This window comes from Panthera onca, chromosome D3, assembly GCF_046562875.1.
Source record: "Panthera onca isolate mPanOnc1 chromosome D3, mPanOnc1 haplotype 2, whole genome shotgun sequence".
NCBI lineage: Eukaryota > Metazoa > Chordata > Mammalia > Carnivora > Felidae > Panthera > Panthera onca.
The window spans coordinates 9789578-9805861 of NC_138350.1; the positions used below are offsets into that span (position 1 = coordinate 9789578).

At 51.7% G+C, this 16284-nt stretch overlaps 2 long non-coding RNA genes across 2 annotated transcripts; one reads left to right on the top strand and one right to left on the bottom strand.

The window, feature by feature from the left end:
* Positions 1 to 1627: 1627 nt before the first annotated feature.
* On the bottom strand, positions 1628 to 9036 carry LOC144613968 (uncharacterized). Its single transcript, XR_013551470.2, has 3 exons — positions 8920 to 9036; positions 4795 to 5006; positions 1628 to 2991 (listed from the first exon to the last, which is right to left on the bottom strand). It is a non-coding gene; the product is annotated as an uncharacterized LOC144613968 (long non-coding RNA).
* A 362-nt stretch (positions 9037 to 9398) lies between these two features.
* LOC132665088 (uncharacterized) lies at positions 9399 to 14425 on the top strand. Its single transcript, XR_009603960.3, has 3 exons — positions 9399 to 9748; positions 13571 to 13671; positions 14107 to 14425. It is a non-coding gene; the product is annotated as an uncharacterized LOC132665088 (long non-coding RNA).
* The last annotated feature ends 1859 nt before the right edge of the window (positions 14426 to 16284 follow it).

A 16284-nucleotide genomic window follows, 5' to 3' on the forward strand; every position in this document is an offset into this window, starting at 1 on the left:
GGGTTGGACCGAGCAGCGTTGTGGCATTTTCCAATTTTTCACTTAATTTATCTTCACTTAATGTGTCTGCCCATGCCAGTACAGAGAGATATTCCTCAGTAAGAATATCTGTTTTGGGGAGGTGCTTTGGGGTAAGAGAAGGAAAACCCTGTGTGCTCTGATGTCCCTTATTTTCAAGGGGGCTGGGACTGGTGAAGTCTAGGTGGGGGATGTCAGCCAAGCAAGGGGACTCAAGGTACCTGACGCTTTGCCTGGAAGGAAGGAGATGCAGAGGTTCCTAGAGCGGAGCAGAAATGACGAAGGGCTGCCTTGATCTAACCCATGGCACCTGTGATCCAGGCTTGCGCTGGCTCAGTATTAGCTGGCGAGGGCCTGCGGAAACCACTTGGCTCACCTTCCTGAACTTTCTGTAGGCTCTCAAGATGTCAGAGCTGGCCGGGAGCCGGGAAGTCCCAAGATGAACACAGCCTTGGAGCCAGGAGGTCTGACCTGGTTACGGCCTGGTGGGACTCATGATGCCTCCCGTTCCCCATCAGCAGGAGTTGAGGGTGGGGTGGATGTTAGCTCAGTAGACACCGGGTGATGTGCCATATTCTTTTCATTTGGTGACCTCAACTTACCCCAGAGCAACCCTGCATGGTAAGTGCTATTACCCCCATCCTACAGAAGAAGAACCAAAACTTAACGAGAGGAGACAATGTCCCTGAGTTCACCCAAATGATGAAGGCAGGAGCCAGGATCCGAACTCAGGGCTGTCGACTCTTGACCTCACCTCTCTAAGGACCCGATGGCCTAAGATTCTATGCCTTATGCTGACTTCTCTACAAGGACAACCCCGGGGGATTGTGAGGGTGACTTCAGTGGGCTTGGGTCTGACTTTCTCTACATTTGGGCTTCTTGTCTTTCTTTATATTCCTCTGACACCCTTGAGCTGGAGGAGACTGGGTTTGAATCTTGCTCATCCTTGCGTCCCTAGCACCTGGGACATTGCTCTGCACACGGAAGCTCTCAAGAAATATTTGCTGAATGGTTTTAAATGGAAGTCATTCATCAAGCAACTTTTGAACTCCGGTTATATTTTGGGCACTGTCCTAGGTGTTAGGGACAAGGAGATAAGGAATAATACTGACTGGTATCCTCTGTCATGGGCTGGGTAGTTTGCTAAGAGTAGGGGTACATACACATATAATGTCAACTTGTTCGGTACCAACTTCAAAGCAACACTAATATAGTCCCAATTTCTATAGGAAAGAAGAGCTCAGAGAAGTCAAGAGCTCGCCTAAGGGCACACAGCTTAGAAATAGTGGCGCTGGGCTTTGAAGATGGGTCTGTCAAGTTCCAAGGTGTGTTTTGTCACTAAACTGTAGTCTTTCCCTCCAGTCTCTGACCTCAAGGTGCTCGCACAGTAGATAGGATATGTGTGCAAATAACTAGAATAAAAGGCAGGAGGGGGTAGTTACCTTTGGAGAACTACAGTGAATGAGTGGATGATACAAGTTGTGTGACCTTTAGAGGATGGAGAGAGGGCCTATTTGTGGTTGGGGGAACAAGAGGGGTTTTATAGAAACACAGTGGCACTTGCACTGGGCATTGGGAACTAGGTGGGATTTGTCTCTGCAGAAAATGCAAGAAGATCAAGGTGAGGTAAAGGTCCAGAGTCGGGAAACCACAGAGCACAGGTGCAAGGAACAGAACAGGTGAGTTTTCTTGGAACATCGGATGTAAAAGGGGAGGGGAGAAGAAGCCATCATGATTTGCACATAACGTGTCTTGTTAATTAGTTCATCGGCTGCTTCTTTTGCATTTTTAAGGGAGACAGTCATATTACGTACATACATAATGACAAACTTGTCTCTTCCTCGCCCGACATTAAACTTTAATTTTTTTTCTTGTCTTATTACGTTGGCTACACCTGAGGTCTAAGGTTGGGTAGCGGTGACGACCCTGGATAACTTTATCTCAGTCCCGAATTGAAAGGGGGGTCTTTTTAATATTTCATCAATAAGGATGTGGCTTGATGAGTTTTTTTTTTTATCAGAAATGGAAGTTGAGATCAATCGTATGTAACACTTTTAGGAACTACAGATTCTCTTGGACTCCCCTGCTTCCCAGACTTCAGCTGTTTGCTCTGCTCCAGCCACCACAGCGGCCAAGAGACTCCATGTGGGCCCGTGCGATTCTGCTGCCCAACGCCAATCAGCTACAAGCCCAGAGTCTCTGGCTTCCCTGGCCATTTCTGGACTTAGGACAAAGACCACACGATAAGGCATGGGTTCCTAAGAAGCTGCCAATGGCTTTCACGAGGCAACTGGAAATGCAGGAGAATGAATCCGGGAGGGGAACTTTGGCCAATGGGAAACGGAAGCTGAGGAGGGAGGTGGGCTGATGGATCCCATCTTTCCTCCTCTGATAGACTGCCCGGAGGCATGTCCATCTGGAGGCTCCCTGAGGGCTGAGCAGCCCCGTTGGCCAATCACTTGCTGTGCTTTTCCAAGAAACATCGAGCCGCGTGACAGCAACCCACCGCGCCTCGTCCTCGTCCTCTCCTGCCTCAGTCCCCTCTTCCCTCACGCTCCCTGCCCTGGCTTTGCACCTTCTATCTAGCTCCTTTCTCTTTTCTGGAGCCTGGGTGAGGGCATGTTTTGTACACCGTTTCAGCATTTACGGAGACACCCACGCCACGTTCCGTCAACCGGTTAATGGCATGAATCCCGTGGCTACTTTGTCTGAAACATGTTTGCATCCCTGGCATAAACCCTACTGGGCAGCTGGGTCTTTTGGCAGGTGTGTGAGGGTTTCCCCTCCACGCTGCTGTGTACCTTGCGCGTGGCTGCGTGTGCACACCTGGGTATACAGGTAACGTGGCCTCTTGCGGCCGGGCCCCGCGAAGCCGCCTCTCTCAGCCTCCAGCCGTGTCTCTCCTCCGCGGATGAAGGCAGGCAGGCTGGCAGGCAGAGATGATGGAGGTGCTGGCAGCGGGTCTGAGGGGAGCTGGGAGGGGAGAGAGTGCAGAGAGGGAGGTAATTAGGAACCAGGCGGTATCACAAATCTCCCAGCCGCGCTGACACCCAGGGAGAGTGATCACACACTCGGAGTCAGCCTAGACAAGTGTGAAAGCCCTTCACTCCATCCCTAGGAAGAAGGAGGAAAGGAGAGACGCGGACCGGGCAGCCGGATGACAGCCCCGCCCCCCAGCACACCCACCAAGACAGCCATGACGTCACCTTCACACTCCCCCTCCCTCAGCCCCGACCCGGGTCAGGGAGCTGTGATTCAAAGGTATGGAGGGGGCAGCGGAGGGCCCTGCAAGACGAGGGAGAGGTCTTGGGAGGCTGTGCCCCGGAGAAGGAAGGTGAGGAGAGCCTTCATCATGGCATCCAATCAAGGCCAGGCGGATCTTCGCAAGCCCTCAACAAGCACAGACTGCCCCCCGTCAGAGGTGGCAAGGCGTGCTTCCCACACTTGAAAAATTGGTCCCCAAGGAAAGTGGGAATTAACATCGGCGGCAAGACGCCCGCGTATGTGTTATTTCTCAACGGTCCTGCCATTTGCTTGATGAAGAAATGGAGGCTCAGAGAGGCTGAGGCCTTGGCCCAAGGACACACAGCTACCAAGCGGCGGGAGTGAGACCTGCCTACTTAGGAAGTCCTAGCCTCCACCACACCCTCCGCCTGCTCCCCTGGAATGGAAGGAGGAGCCCTGTCGATATGGGATAGGTTCTTGGAGGCATGGGGGTGTCAGAGGCAGGGAGATGGGCAAATTGCCCTTCGGGTCCCAAAAGAGATAGAGGATTATGACCTCTGTCCCCACCCCTGGCACCCCCTGGGCTAGCTTTGGCTCTGCCGAGGATGTCTGAGAGAGAAATCTTTTTGGGTCAGTGACTTTGGGTCCGTGGGAATTCCAGAACTAGGGATGTTTGCTCTTCCTCTGGTCATCGCACCTGGCAAGGTGGCCCAAGGGAGCAAACTTCACTGGCCCTGGCACACGGCCCCCGTGGGTGAATCAAGTTTGCACTATCATTTTCTCCTCAGGCCCACCTCCTCCCTGGAGTGGACGCTGGGGGTCGGTAAGGAGGTGAAAACTGGGTCGGTGGGGTCGACACCCGGAGGGCTCCCAGCCTCTCTCCGATCTCCTCTCCGAGCACTCTTCCCCCTGTTCACTCTGTTCCCAGAACATTCTAGAATGTCTCCCGACTTGGCGCCTGGGTTCCTGCTGTTCCCTCCTCCTAGAACGCTATTAGTTTTAAATCTTTCCTTGTCTGTTTTCTCTTCCACGAGTTCCCAGGTCAAATATCACCCTCTCAAAGAGCACCTCCCTGACCAAAGTAGCCTTCTATTACCCTTTCTTCCTCCACAGCATTTATTGCTAAACTCTGTAAACAAGTTGACAAAAAATAAGCACAATGATTTTCGCCTCCTCCTCCTCCCTTTCCCTGCCATTATGTGGTAGATTTCACAAGAGCTGAGACCTTGCTTGCCTTGATCATTGCCAAGGTGGGGGCTTGACACACAGCAGGTGCACAACAAAAGTATCTGTTGAATAAGTGACTCATTGAATTAACGAATGGAGACACACACGGGCTCTGGAGCCAGTAGACTCTGGAGTCAAATCCCAGCTCTGCTACGTATTAGCTACATGATCTTGGGCAAGTTACTTAACACCCCCGTGCCTCAGTTTCCCTACTTTTAAAAAGGGGGTGACAGCAGTCCCTTCTTCATGAGGCTGCTGGGCGCGTTCCACGAGACAATGTAGAGCGCCCCATACATTCCGCTGATCATCCGTTAACTACCTTACCAAGGAGGAGAGTAGGGCCCAGAGAAGGGTGGCTGGTCCTGGGTCCCAAAGTGCACCAGTGGGATTGCAACTTAAACAGCCTGACTCCTGGCATTGCTTTCTTGAGGAGTTGGAACTCGATTCAGTAGGATCTGGCAGATGGATGGGTGTGCCCCTCGAGGAACTCACGCCTGTGCTCCAGGAAGCAGGGGCAGGGATCGCTCATAGCAACTCTGTAAGACAAACAGGACACCCTCTAAAGACCCTGCAAATCTGAATGAATGAGGGCTCCGCACAGACCTAGAGGGTCACACAAACTTGGCCTACGTAAGAAGGGCAAGTTCCAGAAGGACATGTGCAGTGGTCAGTGGTTCCCCATGGGGGGGCAATTTTGCCTCTCCACCCCCCACGGGCACATTGCACAATGTCTGGGGACATTTTTGGTTGTCACCACTTGGGGGGGGGCGCTATTCGTATTTAGCGGGCAGAAGCCAGGGAAGCAATTCAACATCCTCCCATTTACAGGACAGCCGTCCTCACTCAAAGAACGATCTGGCCCCAAATGCCAGTAGAGCCAAAGCTGAGAGACCCTGCAGCGGATAATGCCACTTCTAGAAGGCTCAAGCGTACATTAAATAAACTATAGGCTGTTTAGGGATCTATACATTTTTAGCAAAAGCATAAGGAAATAAATGCATTCCACCAGATTGGATTTTCCATGAGAACAAGGTTTTGGGGGAGAGGGATCTCCACAGTGTTAGATGCTTCATAATTATGTTACATGCATGAAATAATGAGCAATGAACACTAATTTTAGGGCAGTGATATTTCAGGGTGGGATGGGGATTTTTTTTTTTACTAAGTCCTAAATATTTCATAATAAAAAAGTCCCCTGTGGGGACCCAAAGAAACAGTGCGTCCTGCCTGCCTTTAAGGACAAACTCATCTCAGATCTGGGCTCTCACACTCACTAGCTTTATGACATGGGCACGCTGCTTGTTTGGGGTCTAAATTTCCTGATCTGCAAGCTGAGGTCCTACCTCCTGTATTTACCACTCAGGGACACAGCGCAGCCCCAAGGAGATGCCAGCTGGAAAAACACTTGGCAAGGTCTGGGAAGGAGGTCTCTCTTGCACACACAATCCCCCTCCCCCACCAGCTCTAGCTCTTTGGAGAGAGTCAGCACTGAATCTTCAGCGGAGTCCTAGCAGGTGCATGGACAGACACCACACGCATGTGAATGGGCTCAAAAAACTGTTAAGGAGGAATTTTTCTGAATTTTGGACAGAAGGCAGCCAGCAGTGGGGGAGAGGGTTAGAGGCAAGCAAGGCTGAGCATTTATTTATCTATCATCTATCTATCTATCTATCTATCTATCTATCTATCTATCTATCTAAATGTTTATTTATTTTTTGAGAGAGACAGAGCCTGAGTGAGTTAGGGGCAGAGAGAGAGGGAGACACAGATCCGAAGCAGGGTCCAGGCTCGGAGCTGTCAGCACAGCTCGAACCCACAAACCACGAGATCATGACCCAAGCTGAAGTCGGACGCTTAACCAACTGAGTCACCCGGGCGCCCCAGGGCTGAGCATTTATATGTGCGTGTGAGGATGTGCGCGTGTGTATGTGTGACTATCAGGGACCACGTGTGTGTGCGCCTGGGTCTAGGCATGTGTGCGAGGGTGCATGGGAGCTTGTGTGCGGTCTATGTGCACGTAGGTGTCTGCATGATCATCTGATGACGGTGTGTGCTGTGTGTGTGTGTGTGAGTGGATGTGCACGCATCTTTGGTGTGTGATTGTGTACGCATGTGTTGTGCGTGGTTCTGTGCATGGAAATGTAAGTGGGTGGATGAGTGCATACACGTTTGTGTACAACTCCTCATCAGATACACGTGTGTGCATGTGAATGTGGACCAGTGTATACGTATTTGTGATTGTGTGCATATAAATGTCCGTATTCTTCTACAGATAGGTGTCTCAGTCTTCCTCCCTCTCTCCCTTTCTTCCACCTCTCTCCATCTCCCTTTTGCTCAGGTGTCCAGGCCTAGGAATGGCGGGGCCTCCCTGCTTCTCCGGCTTTGGGTACTCCCAGCAGGTGGGAGGCAGCTCTGGACAGACTCCTAGCAGGTGAAATATCCCTCTCCAGCCCCTACTGAGCCCCGGCCAGAAAGGAATTCCCTGCAGGCTCTTCCCTAATCCCCCACTGGGTCCCTCCCCCACTCACCTCTCCACATCTCCCAGGACAAAGGACCCTTTTGGTTCTGTATTCACGGGTGGTCACATTCCTCACAGCTTGACTCAGAATGGGGTGGGGGGAGGCAGCGACGTTTCTGGGGGGGGGACAGTTGGGCAATCTCTATTAGTCTTGGTTTCCTCCCCTGAGAAATGGGGGAAGACACTGCAGAAAAATCAGCAGGCAAACCTATATTGCCATTGTGGTTACGTTTTATCAACCTCCTCCTTTGGCCAACTCAGGATATGTTTACTGAGAACCTACTCTGTGCCAGCTTCTCCACTAGGGACTGAAAACCTGAGATGAACGAAAGGCATTTCTCCATCTCGGGGAGTCCATGAGGGCGTTGGAAGAGAGAGGGAACCACCGAGAAACAGGTCACTAGAATCCTAGATTGGACATGTTACCAGGAGGCAGGTGGAGGATTAAACACCTTGCCACAGCTCCAGCTTACCTGCCTGATTAAAGTCAACGTTTCTTAGCCTGTCATTCGAGGCCCCTTATGATGGAGGGAGGCACAACTGGGGAGGCTTTCTGGAGGCGCAGGTGTGTGAGAGAGAATCGGACCGTGACGAACAGGTATTTGGGTAAGTGGAGAGGGAAGGAGGGGCCTTCTGGAAGACAGATCGCGGCTTAAGAAAAGAGTGTGGCTGCCGGACCTTGCAGTCTGGCTGGTCCACAAGAGATGGGGTTGGCCTGGTGACAGATCCCATGTATTGATATCCGTGCCCGGGTGGGGGATGTTCCAGTTGACAACGTGACTTCACCCCTGTTACTTCACCTTTTCCTTGACCCAGTGAGGCGTGTGCCCATCTGGCGAACGAAGAGAAGGAAGAAACGGGAAAAAGTGGTAACGCAACTGGGATGAGCCCAGCCTTGGCGCCCCTGTGTGGGGAAACACTTGGTATACCTCGAGACCCCAAGGCTGGAAGGTATCTCTGGGGATGGCAGGTTCCTGCTTTGTCTATAAATGCTTATGTTTTGACTTTATCATCAAATAAATGTTACCACTAGGGACACACTTATGTTCCTGGCTCCCCCATTTATCTGGTCACCCATCCATCCACCCCACTATCCATCTTCCTATCCACCATTACTATACATCCACTCATCTATCCACTCACCTTTTCACCCACCTGCCCACCCATCCATCTACCCACCCAACCGCCCACCCACACATACCGTCACCCATTCGTCTCCCTACCTACTATCCACCCATTCATAATCTGCCTATTCATCTTCTGTCTGCCCGTCCATCCATACGCTTCTCTGTCAATGCGTTCCTATCCATTCACCTACCCGTTTATCCATTCGTCTACACATCCGTCCAATTACCAATCACCCCTGTACTATCCACCCATCTGTTTGTCCAACCAATCACCCATCCATCCAAACATTCAACTGACAACCTTGGCACTAAGTCACTCATCCACCCACCTACCCACCCACCCACTCAATATTCCTGGGTTCAGACTCGGCAAGATGATCCAAGTGGGTCTAACCCAGCCATCGCTGTGGGCTTCCGGGACTCAGGCTGGGATATTCTAAAGACCAACCCACACGCCGAGGCCCCGCGGGGATGCGAGGTGGAGACGGTGGGGGTGGCAGTAACTTAAATGCAATCTCTTCTGGGGTGTAAAGGTCACCCACGCACTCTTTCTTCTGGGCCCAGCGGTAAGAATTTGGGGACTGAAGAAAGTGGGAGAGACGGAGAGACAGAAACCTGGGGGGGGGGGGGAGAGAGAAGAGAGAGGAAAAGAAACTTGGTGAGCAAACTAGAGAGGGGGAGAGAAGGAGGGAAATTTATAGAGAAATTGGAAGTGGGATAGAGACGACACGGAGAGACCTAAGGCGGGGGGGGGGGGGGGGGGGGGAGAAGAATGAAGAGACAGCTTGGAATAGCCTATCTTACCTTTGGTGGGGGAAGGAGGGGGAAGGAGAGAGGTCGGAGGGCAGGGGAAAGCGGAGGCGAGAGGGTCCCAGTGTCACGGCCCAGGGCCCCTCGCTGGGCACCGGGCTCCCCGGAAGTCCCCGCGGCCCCGGGAAGCCACCCCCACGGGGGGAGGACGCGGCGCGGGGCGCTCGGGAACCGCGGTCGCGTGGGCTCGGCCGGCCGCGCCATCAATTAGGCGGTCGCCGGGCCTGGCGAGCGGCAGCGTCTGTGGAAATTACCTTTTAATTTCTTAATTACATTGTCCTCACCTGCAGCTCAACCCGCCTCCGAGAGGCGCGCGCAAAGCCGCTTCCCGGATCCCCTCCCCCGGTGCCATAAATTAGGACGCCGCCCGCCCGCGCGCCCTGGTGGTCCCCGTGCCCCCCGCGCCCTCCGCGCCCCCGCGCCCCGCCCACCGGCTGTTTTAACCTCGCGGGGCACCTTCGAGGAGCGTCGCCAGTGGCCTCCCCTCCCCCACCCCGCCTCATCTCCCCAACCGGGGGAGACCCGAGACCCGTCCCAGGCGCAGGGTGGGGGCGCTGGGCAGCCAGACCTGAAATCTCCAAACCAGGCCTTTGCTGGATGGAGCGCCTCCACCTCTCAGACCCTCGGTTTCCCCGTCGTCGGTCACATGGAAAGGAAAGTAGCGCCCCTTTGTCTGGACCGGGAGGCTTAACGGAGGAAAGCGGAAGCGCTTAGTCCCAGAGTGCTCTCAGACTGTTAGCTATTGTGCATTGATGCGCTTAACGAGTGGGTTTTGAGTACCTACTATGGATGAAGCGTTCCAGAAGTCTCTGCAGACACAGAGGTGAACAAAACAGTGTGTGCCTATTGATGAGGATGACGACGATGGTGATGATGATGACGAGGGTGGTAGTGTGATGGTGGTGGGTGATCCTCCCGGACGCACAGGGTTCGGTGGCTCAGTCCGTGCGACTCTTGATTTCGGCTTGGGTGACCGTCTCACGGCTCGTGAGTTCAAGCCCCCCATCAGGCTCTGCGCTGACAGTGTGGAGCCTGCTTGGGGTTCTCCTCTCTCTCTCTCTCTCTCTCTCTCTCGCTTTCTCTCTCTGCCCCTCCCCCCCCAAAAAATAAATAAATAAACTTAAAAAAAAAAAAGAAATGCGAATTTTCGGGGCCTACCCTGAGACTTACCAAATCGGAATCTCTGGGGTCAAGGCCAAGGAATCTGTATCTTCACAAGCTCCCCAGGAGATCTCTATGCTCACTAAAGTTGGAAAAGGACTGTCATCACCAAAGCAGAGTTTCTTTGTTCATTGCCTTTTAAAGACCATCCTGATGTGGGGCGCCTGGGTGGCTCAGTCGGTTAAGCGTCCTACTTGGCTCGGGTCATGATCTCGCGGTTTGTGGGTTCAAGCCCCATGTCGGGCTCTGTGCTGACAGCTCGGAGCCTGGAGCCTGCTTCGGATTCTGTGTCTCCTCTCTCTGCCCCTCCCCTGTTCATGCTCTGTCTCTCTCTGTCTCTCAATAATAAATAAAACGTTAAAAAAAAAATTTAAAGACGATCCCGATGAGAGGGGTTGAGATTGCACTTGGGCTGAGACCTCAGCATTTCAGGGTCTCAGGCCTTGGCCACTGCCTGGGTTAGAGCCCATGCCTTAGTCCAGGCTCACCCTGGAATCTTCTGGATGATGTTGAGAAGGTCCAGTGCCCAGGTCCCATCGCGGACGGATCCAATCTGAGTTTCTAGGAGAGGGTCCTGAGCATCAACCTTTTCAAAGCTGCCAGGCGATTCCGATGTTCAGGGAGGGAGGGCTGACAGCAACCACCAGTGGGAAGGAGACCAGAATGGGAAGTCAGTGGTCTTGTTTCCAAGGTCAGTCCTGCCACTAACTCACCAGTTGGGGCCAAACGTGTGACCCTACCGGTGGCCATTTTCTTTCGGTTTATCGTACGTCTGAGGCATTGGGGGAGAACATGAAGAAAAGGCAGATTCTACGTGGGACCTGAGTCCTGGCATTTGATCCCTACGTAGGGTTGAGGCAGGACCTGAGAATATGCATTAAAAAAAAAAAAAAGCCAGCACATGAACTTTACCATAAAGCCTCAAGCTTTGAGCAATCTTAAGACCCGTCAGAGCAGACAAGTTGACCTGCTTGAATCCTACATCCCAACTGTGGTTGTCTCCTTTGTGTCATATCCCCTCGCCTAACTTAGCCCTGGCCCCCTCTTTTGAGTGTTTTTTTTTTTAATTCCTCTATGTTTATGTTCCATGATAAATAATTTTTATTTGTATTGTTTTAAAGTTTATGTACTTCGAGAGAGAGAGAAAAAGTGTGAGTGGGGGAGGGGCAGAGAGAGAGAGGGAGAGCGCAAGAGTCCCTCCGTGATAAATAATTTTTAAATATTAGTTGAGGAAGATAAGTTTTGGAGGGGTGGTTTGAGGGAGAAGGCACCCACTATATATAATTACTCTTACCTAAACTCTCAGAAATGCTGGAACTAAGCTTCTGTTTCAAGGAAGGGAGACACGTTAGAGGGGCACCGGGGTGGCTCAGTTAATTAAATGTCTGACTTCGGCTCAGGTCATGATCTCGCGGCTTGTGGGTTCGAGCCCCGCGTCGGGCTCTGTGCTGACAGCTCAGAGCCTGGAGCCTGCTTCGGATTCTGTGTCTCCCTCTCTCTGCCCCTCCCCCACTCGCTCTCTGTGTCTCAAAAATAAACACTAAAAAAAGAAAAAAAAGAAAAAAGAAAAAGAAAGGGAGACTCATTAGAGACAAGAATGACTGTCCTGCCTTAAGCAACTGGCAAACCAGATAACATATAACAACAGTTTCAGATGTTGGGCACTAGGCAGCCCCGGTCTCTGCTCCCCAAGAGAAAAAAGCAACCGAGATAAGCCTGATGAGAGTTGCTGGGCCGCAGGGGAAGGCAAAGCCAAAGAATTGGGTGGTTTCTTCAGCCCAACTCAAGGCAGAGACCAGAGTTCGGGGATTCCAAGATGGCTGGCATCTGTGGGACAGAGTGCTTGAGAAGAGAGATCTTCATGGGGAGAAACTTCCAGAAACCTGCAGAGGCCTGCCCTCAGGTCTTTAGGTCTGTGCACGTGAGAGAGGAAACTTTTGGAGGCCAAGGGAAGGAAGAACCCTTAAATGGAGCAGAGAACAATGTCTGGGTCTTACGTAGGGGGAGAATAGTTCTCTTCCCTTTGGCCAGAGTGAAAAGACCCCACAATAGACAGGGCATGAGGTACGAGCCTCAGAAAGAGTATTGCCTTAAAAGTGGTGATAAATTATCCCTAGATTAAAGGCTGCTCCAGAATTGCCCTAAGGCAGCTCAAAGGTAAGATTCAAAAAGACACCTCTGACTCCCAGTGACTTAGCTCTGTGCCGGGAACCCAACTCGGCACTATTTACAGGAATTTAGCAAAACTGAGCCGCCGACAAGGAAAAGTCACGACACACAGCACCCGGTCACGAAGGTCGCGTAAGGAAAAATTCAGAATGTGGGCAAGGCTTTATGGACAAGGATGGGCCCCAAAGAATTGTTTATTGGGGTGAAAAATCAGATGCAAACAAAATGTCCAATCGCAGGATAAAAATAAACGGTGGTATATGCAATAGGATGGATTGCTGTGTCCATTATTAAAATAATTTAAAAACGTCGAAACCCCCCCGCCCCTTGATAAAATACCCACTGAAAGGCAAGGAGTGGGATGTGGGCTCCAGAGCCCAGATGCCTCGCTTGAACCCTGGCTTTGCCCACACATGGGCTGTGTGGTGTTTGGAAAGTCTTAGACTCCGTGAGCCTCAATTTTCTCATCTACACAACACAGCTGCCGATAACACGTACTGTGGAGGATGTTGCCAGGATTAGATAAAATAACACTAGTAAAATGCTTAACCTCTGGCATGTCACAAGCAGATGATAATTACTCGCTGAGGTCACTTGCTGTTCCCCAAGTCTATATACAGTGGGAGAGTTAGGTTTAAAATTCTATGTGAGAGACAAAACAGAAGTACGTGAACGTACTTGGTTATCTCGGGGTGATGGGAAGGCAATGCCGAGATTAGAAATGGAGAGTTTTGACACGGAGCGGAAAGGACAAGAGATTAGATTGACAGGCACGCGAGAGGTGTGGCAAAAGTCAGGGGGGTCCAAGGGCAGCGGACCCTCCCCAGGCTGAGCCGGGGGAAGGCAACTCCTGGGGGAGCAAAGATGGGGAGAAAGGGGTGTGGGGACCATCTTTAGAGAATGACGAATTGACTAGTGGGGATGTGCATGATGGAGAGTGGCGGGAAAGAAAGACGGGAAATGTCTTAAATGTCTTAACAAACGTAGAGCCATGAAAGCCTCAGGTAGGAACTATTTTAAGTGTCATTTTCTGAGGAGAAAACCCAGGCGCAGACATGTTGAAAGGCTTAATTAAAGTCCCCACAGCTGGTGGGTGGTGGGGCCAGGACTCGAACCCTGGGCAGCCTGGCTCCAGAGCCCATAATCCCGGCCACAACACGACACTGTGAGTATCTGGCTGGAAAATTTGGCTATTTTCTCTTTGCAATCAGAAGCCACGGCTGCTTTCATAAAAGAAATGGAGAGTGACCAGCCAAAACGCAATCCTGGCTCCACGTGAGAATAATTGTGTTTTCCTTCCCCCCTACCTCAAAAGATACTCAGGAAGAAACCAAAGGTGATCTATTGGCCACGGGACAGGAGATTGGACTTAACCCATCAACTCTGACCCTCCGGGAGAAGCAAAGCATTTCCATTGTGAGCTGTAGATTTCTTGTCTTCATAATGATGGGGGGTGTGGGGATGGGGGTATGTCGGGGGGCGGGGCGGGGAGAAGGGAGTGTTTCTAGTTGGGGGGCAAAAAAAAACCCCCAAAACTTTATCTCAGCCTCAAGTGGAGATCGGCCATGCCAAAATATCTGTATTATCGATAACAATAACGATGGCGATTATTATATTTTATTTTTCAATCGTGGTAATTATGGTACATTAAATCATTAGCATTCATTATTCCTACAATGTGTAATTAGGACAATGGTAGATAGATTGCTCTTGACTGTAATGAAGTTTTTATAATTGTCATTTATTGGCATCAAATTACCTTTCTTAAAATGAATCTGAACATCACACTCTTAATTCTGGGGAGGGGGTAGCAATTATTTTTAATTAATGTTTCTTGTTTGTGCCATGCAGGGGGAGCTGTCTGACCAATCCAATTCTCCGTGTCTGCGAGGGAGTTAACCAAGAATATCAAAGGCATTCTTGAATCGGTCATCTATCACGAAACATTCTCCTCCTCCCGTCCCCCACCCTGCTCCCATCATCCCCCTCCTCCCGAGCAGCAGCGGCCACAGGGGAGAAAAAAACCCCCAACCATTTACCAACATGATTAGCAGAGGAGACAAGGGACGGTGACGCAGATTATTTAAGCCAATTTGTTGCCAAGTGTGAGAAGAATATGTTTTTTCTCCTTCAAAAATGGCTGAATAGCCAGCCTCTGTCTTCGAGGACGTGGGCGTCGGGGTGGGGGTGGGGGGCTTGGGGTTATGTGGTCTGCAAATCGTATCGTGGGTGGGGAGTCCTTCTCCCGCTCCCCCCTCATCCGATAATTGGCCGAGGCGGCCTTTGCAAAAATACGAATCTACATCTTGTTTCTCGAAAGGCTGAGTGAGAAGTCTCAGGGCATTTACTGTTGTGGTATGAAATCACCTGTATTTGACTGCTTTTGACCTGCAAAAATGGCGATTTAATGGCTCAGATGAATCTACCCACTGCAGTGGTAATCAATGAAATGACTCCTCCCCGAAGATGATGATTGCGAGGGAGAGCAAGGCCATTAGTTTTTAGGCGACTGGATGAGGAAGAAGGGTGTCTATAGGGGCGGGTGTGAGGAAAGGAGAGGGGCTACACGGACTGACCTTTGCAGGTACCAACGAAGCATCGGCCAGGCCCCTTCCGTGCAGATGTGAAGTCACCTGCCCAAGGGGCTGAGTGATTCCACTCTGGTCTCTCAAACCACCAAACGCCTGCACTTCCTTGGGCTCCTCCTACCAGACCCGAGACCGGCCTGATCTTTTGCCTCCCAAACTTGACCTTGGCTTCCTAGTAAAGGGACGTTAGCTTGGTGAACCTCAATCCTGTGCTCCTAGAATCAGATGTAGGAGGCGGACGTCTGCTTCGTTTATACCCGGAGACTTCTTCACGCTGGTGTGAAAGGGGAGACTTTTGCCTTGTTTTGGGAGCGATCTGGTGCCCCTTCTAAGCTGGGGCCCTGGGGAACACACAGTGGCTGATGTCCTCCGTTGCCCGGGGAGCCTCGGGAAGGGGGATGGAATTCAGAGCAGACACTTCCGTGCCGATGGAGGCCGGGGCAGGGCTTGGATCTGGGACCAGGACTTGAGGAATCCTGGAAAGGTGCTACAGCCAGTACCTTGGGTCTGAATTAATTAGTTGGCAGGAGCCCTGATGAAGTTGGTGCTTTCTAAGGGATGCTGTGGGCCCTCTGGCCCCACCCCCGTCTGCTTCTGAGGATCTGGGAGGGACTTCGGATTCTCCAATAGCAAGGAGAGAGGTCAAATGGGACACCTCCCAACAGGCCAGGACAAGGAGCCCTTCTTGGGGAAATCCTAGGGTTTCTGGGGCTCTCCTGGGGTCATCCCAGCCGGCATTTCTCTTTCTTGTCTCTCGGGACAAGAACCCTGGTCCTGTTACGGTGGCTGGGATCTAGTCTCGCTCTGGGGCTGACCGGCTGGGAAAATTTGTCGAACGGATTACTAATAATCAGGTTCCGAAGTTGAAAGCAACGTCGCACAGAACTTGGCCCAGGAAACACTCGAGAAGAGACGATTGCCGCTTTCGTTCTGGAAACCGAGTTAACAGCCCTTGTTCCTAATAACGATGGGAGTGACCTGCCTTTTACTGAGTGCTCGCTACGTGCCAGGCTCTGTCTCAAATGCCAGAAATGCATCATCTCGCTCAATACTCTCGACAGCCCTGTGACGGAGGAGAAGTTGAGGCAGCGGAAGCGTACGGGATGGGCTGAGGTCCCAGGGCTGGCAAGTGACAGAGCTGTGCCACGACGTCACGTGGCTTCTCACAGCTCTGCTAGGAGCGCTGCTCCCCGCCTGGGAACAATTTTTATAATTGCAGAGGTATCGGCAAGATTTCTCTGCCGCGGTTGTTAAGTAGTTCACTGCCATCTCCGGTCCCTTCCAAGAAAGCAGTTTGATCAGAGGGGAGATGGGGCTAAGGAGGAAGGTGGGCGGAAGAAAGAAAAGGGCCCCAAGAGTGCTGGGCACCCCAGGAGGGTGTACAGATGGGTCTGTAGCTTTCGGGAGCTCCCAGACTAGTGTGTGTGTGTGTGGGGGGGGG